The sequence below is a fragment of the Callionymus lyra genome, chromosome 13, assembly GCF_982586985.1.
Source record: "Callionymus lyra chromosome 13, fCalLyr1.hap1.1, whole genome shotgun sequence".
Taxonomy (NCBI): Eukaryota; Metazoa; Chordata; class Actinopteri; order Syngnathiformes; family Callionymidae; genus Callionymus; species Callionymus lyra.
In genome coordinates, this window is record NC_141830.1 from 5400274 (window position 1) to 5407339 (window position 7066).

Genomic DNA, 7066 nt, shown 5'->3' on the forward strand with positions numbered 1-7066 from the left:
CCCCCTTGATGGTGAGGAGCTCTCGATCCCCCACATCATAGTTCTGTTCAGCGGTAGTGAGCTTGCGGGAAAAGAAGGCACAGGGGTGAGTCTTGCCATCTGCAGCGCATCTCTGTTACAGGACCGCGCCCAACCCAGTGCTGGAAGCGTCAACCTCGACCAGGAACTGGAGACAGGAATCAGGTTGCCTGAGGACGGGGACAGAGGTAAAGCGAGCTCCCGGAACGCCTCCTCGGTGGCCGGGAACCACCGGAAGGGATGTGACTTAGAAGTGAGACTGTGTAAAGAAAAGCAGACAGAAATGAAATTATGGATGAAACGCCGGTAAAAATGAGAAATCTCGAGAAACCGTTGCAGGGCTTTGCGTGTATCGGGGACCGGCCAGTCGGAGATCGCCTGTACCTTGGTGGGATCCATTCAGCTCTACCTGGGCTGATGATATAACCAAGGAATGAGACGGTTCTGACATTAAACTCTCACTTCTCTGCCTTGACAAACAGTTGGTGCGCGAGAAGACGGCTAAGGACGGAGTGTATATGCTGGCGGTGGGACGGTTCGTCCTTAGAAAAAAAAAAAGTTTACAACCCAGAATAATTTTGTTATATCAACATTGACAACTCACATAAGAATAAGATGGTGGGTGTGGAATGTATCAAACGTTATACATTGTATTGAGTTATGCATGTTGATGAATAGATAAAGCTACACAATTTATCAAGTCAAGGTATGAGCAGTCAAGCAGTGTATACGGTATGTATGGCTGGGCTGATTAGTATGCCAAGTCACAGTAACGAGCACCGTGTTTAGATAATAAGTAATGTATAAGCGTATTAGAAGGACGGTTGCTGAGGCCCTCGGACTGACCTCTGCCACCGAGGCCCCGCAAGGACCTCTAGATATGAGGAACCGATAACGCATGTTTGAACTGTCTGTGACTTGTGGAAATTGGGGAACTGATGATGTATGTTGAGCTGTCTGTGACTTGTGGAACTTTTCAATAAATTGACGCTGAAGTGTACAGGAGAGCAGAACTTAGTGAGCAGCTGCAGGAGCGAGTTCGTGGACTCGTATTGAGCTGGCTGAGTTCTCCTCCTCATCAGGCTAAACCTTGATTCTGACTTTGTGTGTTTCTTTGAATTTATCATCGACCATTCTCTCCGAAGAGTCCTACTACGTTTATAGTAATTCGGGAGTGACACCTTGTTAACAGAGGCGGCTTAAGTCATATCAAGAGGAAGCTTAAGTCACATCATGGTTTAGGCATTTGTGGCCGGAATTTGGACATCTGTACCAAGCCAAACATTTTGTCTGTGTGTGATAGAAACTGGTGGGTCCCTATATAATTTTATTCATTAGTAATATTTTCATCATCATTGTTAATCATTCATTATAATCACATTTTTAATATCCTATTTAGGTACAATCACTAGTTCATCATTATTCTCCTCCAAACTGTGTGCATATTACTGTACTGTGAATTTAAATTTTTATAGGTTTTAGCTTGATAGTGTCATTATTCAATAGCATGCTTGTTTCACATTTATTAGTTTCACGCTCTCTAATACAAAATTGTCAAAATTAAAGAAAAAAGTATATAATGAAATCATTAGTATCATAATCATAAATTAGTGTTTCACGAATGGTAGGGGTATAGTGTTGGTAACTTTTGCTTACTATGATGGAGCCTGTGTAGTACTTTAGATCGAATCAGACTTAACCGAGCACAACTTGATTTACCATTCCATTCTTTGTCCCAGAATGCATCAGTTAATTTGAAGTTCACCCTCCTACTTCAACTTAATTACGGATAAAAGAGATTTAGGAGGAGACACAAGATTATAGAAATTCTTTCAAGCTGCTAATAGATTGGGTGATAACTATGCCAAGGTATTCAAATTGTAATTTTGATATCTTAAAAGTAAGTAAGTAAGTAATTTTTACTTGTATAGCGCTTTTCCAGACCAGGGTCACAAAGCACTTAAACAATCAAAACAATATTCAATAAAGTATATACTTTAAAGGGCAAGATAAAACTGATAACACAACAGGCGTTCCATAAAATCAAGGAAAAGGTATCAATGATTGTGGGATTTCTTTTGCATGGTGGTTTAAGGGGGGAAAAGAAATCACTCTTTTGGATATTACGGTTGTAACCGGCGATACTTTTATTTAATTATATAAAATATGAGGGATATTCTTGTGTGGGTCAGGCACATATAAAAGAAGATCGTCAGCATAAAATTAAACCTTATGCTCCGAGTTCCACCTCTGTATACCCTTAAATCTATCGTCCGATTGAGTTTGATTGACTAAGGCTCAATAGCAATTGCAAAAAGAAGTCGGGAAATAGAGCATTCTTGACGTGTGCCTCTGGACAATGAAAATGTTTGGAGCGATGCAAATTGATAGATGGATGGATGGAGGGATAGTTTCAATACAATTGTATTTAAAGTGTCTTATTATAACAAAGTTATCTCAAGACACTTTACAGTTCAAGTAAGACTATAGTGGAGAGAGGAAAAACAGATCCAGCAATTCAACAATGAGTCAATCACATCGTGGCGTTGGTGAGGAAAAACTTCCTTTTAGAAGGCAGAAACCTCGAGCAGAACCGGACTCAGTAGACAGATGGACGTAGAGAAGAGTGAGGGAGGATAAGTGAGAGAAAAGAGGAGAGTATAGGAAAGTCCATGGAGGTGCTGGAGAGAACTCTAGATCCGATGACGTGGTGGAGATCCTGGATCAGCAGCAGCTCTGGCGGTGGAGTTCTGGGGTTTTGGGAAAGAAATAAAAAAGTGTGGGTTTAAACTGCACAGGTGATGAATGTAATGCAGAAAAGAAGGATATACAGAGCTCGGTGTCTAAAACTCCTCCAGCATTCTCAGCCTATAGCAGCTAAGATAAACAGTTAGATTAATTATAGGCTTTATCGAAAAGTAAGGTTTTAAGATTGTTTTTCAACATAGAGAGGGTGTCTGCCCTCCTGACTGAAGCCGGTAGTTGGTTCCACAGCAGAGGGTCTTGAAAACTGAAGGTCCTGGCTCCAAATCTACATTTAGAGATTTGTGGTATAACTAATAGATTCCTTCCTGAGTTTAAGGATCGTAAGGTCCTAAAGGGTTGATAAGTTTGGATTAGATCTTTAATGCATGTTGGAGCTAGACCATGTAAGGCTTTAAAGGTTAAGAGAAGGATTTTAAATTGTATTCTAAATTCTACAGGAAGCCAATGTAAAGAAGACTCAACACAACTTTATTTATAAAGCACTTTAAAAACAACAACAGTCGTTACAAAGTGCTTTAGAGAGAAATAAAAGAAGGCACAGTTAAAACACACAAAGGTAAAACAATATCAAGTAAAAAGCACTAAAAACAGCTCAGAGTCTCATGCTGTGTTAAAAGCCAGAGAATGAAAGTGTGTTTTAAGACGAGATTTAAAAATGGACAGTGAGGAGGACTCTCTGACACTCATGGGGAGGTTGTTCTAGAGCCAGGGCGTAGCAACAGAGAAAGCTTTGTCCCCTCTGAGCTTTCTCTTGGACCTCGGCACTGCCAGGAGCAGTTGATCAGCCGACCTGAGGCACCGTGCAGGAGCATGAAGGTGGAGCAGCTCCGAGAGCTAAGACGGGGCAGTGGAGCGGAACAGGACTCGGCAGAACCTATACTCAGTGAGATATGACCTGAACCACTCCAACGCACTACCACAAACACCCGACTGTGTCCCAGAGGCGTGCAATTAAAATATGTTGGTCCACTGTATCAAAAGCAGCAGAAGATATCGTTTAAAACCCTTAACAATGCAGGTTCAGTGCTGTGCTGTGTTTTAAAACCAGATTGGAAAACTTCCATTTTGCCCTTGTTCTTTAAAAACTGCTTTAGCTGCGCTTGTACAGATTTCCTAGCACTTTAGCTAAGAAAGGAAGCTTCGAAATGGGCCTGAAATTTGCCGGTTCAGTTAGGTATTCTTCACAATGGTCTGGTATCTACACCAGCAGTCCTTTAAAATCGGGAAGGAGATGTGCACAGGGCACAGGTTTGGCCTTTGGCTGGATGGTTTTGAGCGGAGCCACAACATCCAGTATGTCGTGGCAGGACGAGTGGAACCAGGAGTTTAAACTCTTGGTGTCAGAAAGTGTGGGGTCAGGAGTAGTGATGGGCACGGCAGTTCTTTTGAGTGTACTGAATCACTAGAATCAGTTCATTAAAATGATTCGTTCAAAAGATTCGTTCAGTTCGTTCATTCACCAAATCAATAACTCTGTGCTTATGGAGCCCTGACTGTAATTTCTTCTACTTCCTGAACGCAGCCAACAATCCGTTACTAGTTTTAATGATTCAGACCCGAGGTTCACGTTCACTGCACTTCAGGGACAATGCAAAAAAAAGACGCCCGGTGCGTTCACTGACAAGGACGAGTGACATTCGCGAGGAATTAGCAAATAGAGAAGATCTTGAGGTGTGTTCACAGCCAAACTTGAATCCTCGTTCACTGACCGAATCCCTGATGCGCGAATCACCGGAAGAGAATCCTTTACACTGAACGAATCTCTTTTGAGAATCCCCGGATGAGACCTCGTTCACTCACTGACCGACTCTTTTTGAGAATCCCCGGATGAGACCTCGTTCACTCACTGACCGACTCTTTTTGAGAATCCCCGGATGAGACCTCGTTCACTCACTGACCGACTCTTTTTGAGAATCCCCGGATGAGACCTCGTTCACTCACTGAACGAGAATCCCCGGAGGAGAATCATCGTCACTGAATCCCTGTCGCGCGAATCTGAATGAGAATCCTCGTTCAGTAGTAGCCTAAGTGACAGACTCTTGTGTGTTCACAAACAAACATTGCAGATGTAGTAAAGGTTCTATTACTTTTAAAAACACTGTGTGTGTGTTTCCAGCCTGTATAATAAACAAATAAAGTGTGACTAAATTGCTTGGTTGTTAAATATTTTATTGCACCGAAATAAAATTTAAATTTAAATTAAAAAATTAAATATCAACTTAAATATGCAAACAAAAATAAAATAAATAGCTTAAATAAAACAAAACAAATATTAAATGAAGAGCCAGAAATGGCAACATTAAATCAACAATTTCTGTGCCCTACATTTAAAAAGAAAATGGAAATATCAACTTAAATATGCAATCAAACAAAAAATAAATAGCTTAAATACAAAAATAAATATGAAAATCAAGAAACTAAACACACACACACACACACACCAAAAGTGTCAAACAAAGGAAAGATTTTCCTTACATATTTGTTCTCTCTTTTCATCCAAAGATCTACTCCAGATTTGCATTTAAAAATACCAGCTGGCTGACTTTGGATGGGCTGAGCCGATTTCGTCTCTCTGATATTATTTGCCCCATCTTGCTAAAAATTCTCTCCGATGGAACAGATGTGGCCACAATACAGAGTCTTCTATTCATTATTTCGGACAGTCTTGGATAGACCGCGCCTCTATTTTGCCACCATGTGAGAGGGTTTGAAAGTCTATGTATAAGAGGCTCCTGCACAAAAGCACGGACCTCCAGTACTGCATCCGACACTGGATTTCGGAGCCCAGAGACCTGCTTATCAAAGTCCTGCCAAATTAAACCGTCCTGACTGGAACTTGCCCTCTTCTTCAGCCTGCTGGTTGGGGAGGTTCACCTTTGCAGCAGCATTGCTGAGATGATGATAGGCCCTATCTGCATCCTCATCCCTGCCAAAGGCCTTCCTTTTGAACCTGGGGTCCAGTGCTGCTGCTTCAGATAGCAAAACATGTACCTCAATTTTGTGGAACCTGTGAGCCATCTGGGAACAAATGGTGTCCACCATTAGTTTCACAGGATCCATCAGGTTCACATCCTTTTGCATGTTTTTGGCTATCTTCTGTAATCCTCTTGCCAGAAGAATTACTTTTGACGCAGTGACATATCTGAGAGACAGAAAACAAGGTTTGTGCCTGATAGTAACAACAACAACAAAAACAACAGAAACAACAATGATAATAATGTATAATCTTATTGTAAACATATTTCATAATATTATTACTAATAGTAATAATACTTGTGCAATTAACAACCCTTTGCTCGTAAACTTAATGGCTAAAATTAGTTCTAGTTAACCTTTTTTCTTTTTGATTTAAGTGACACTGATCTCACAACCTCACTGAGTGTTGAAGCCAGTGAACAAAAGCCTTGATTGAAGCACCTCTACAGTCAAGTGTCCATGGCAATGACCTCGGTCAAGGTCTAGGTCAAGCCAGACAAGGAGGAGCCTAAAGCTTGATTGACAGTTTTATGACTTTGTTTTGATGCAACTGTGCTAGTTAAAAAAGAAGCCCTTAAATTCACAGTACTATCAGAACACTGCAATAATAAAATCATATACATACCCCTCTCCGCTTATCTCAACGGTGACCTCCTCAAAGGGTTTTTACACCTCACAGGCCTGCTTGAGTTCCTCCCACTCCTCCTGTGTTAGGGTGGGTAGTCTTGGATTTGTATGGGACAGAGTTGTGATTACTGCATCCTTATTTTTAAGGATACTCTGGACCATGTAGAATGTAGAGTTCCATCTTGTAGAGCAGTTTTGCTTTAGACGAGCTTCTGGCAAGCCTAGCTGTTTTTGGGTGGCCCGTAGTTTCTCTGTGGAAACGGTGCTCCTGTGCAGATGTTCCACAATAGCCTTCACTTTGTCAAGAGTTTTTTTTATCGGAGTCATGCCACCGCTTACAATTAAGTTGAGGGTGTGGGCAAAGCAGAACAGGTGAGGCCAACCTGTGTTCTGAATTGCTTTCACCACATTTGAAGCATTGTCAGACACACAGGCAGCCACCTTGTTTGTGATGTCCCACTCCCTTGCAACTCGAATAAGCTGCTCTGATAGGTTGTCTGCTGTGTGCCTCTCACTCATTTCGAAGCAGTCCAGCAGGACAGAGACCATCTTATATTGATCTATAAAATGGCATGTAACCGACATAAATGACGTTGTTGTTCGTGATGTCCAGCAGTCTGTGGTCAGACAGACAGCTTTGGCTTTTTTAACCTTTTCTTTGATTTTTTCCCGTGTTGTT

At 41.4% G+C, this 7066-nt stretch overlaps 1 pseudogene; it reads right to left on the reverse strand.

Annotated features, from left to right (window-relative positions):
• Nucleotides 1-5288: 5288 nt before the first annotated feature.
• On the reverse strand, nucleotides 5289-6549 carry LOC148067032 (uncharacterized; annotated as a pseudogene).
• Nucleotides 6550-7066: the final 517 nt, after the last annotated feature.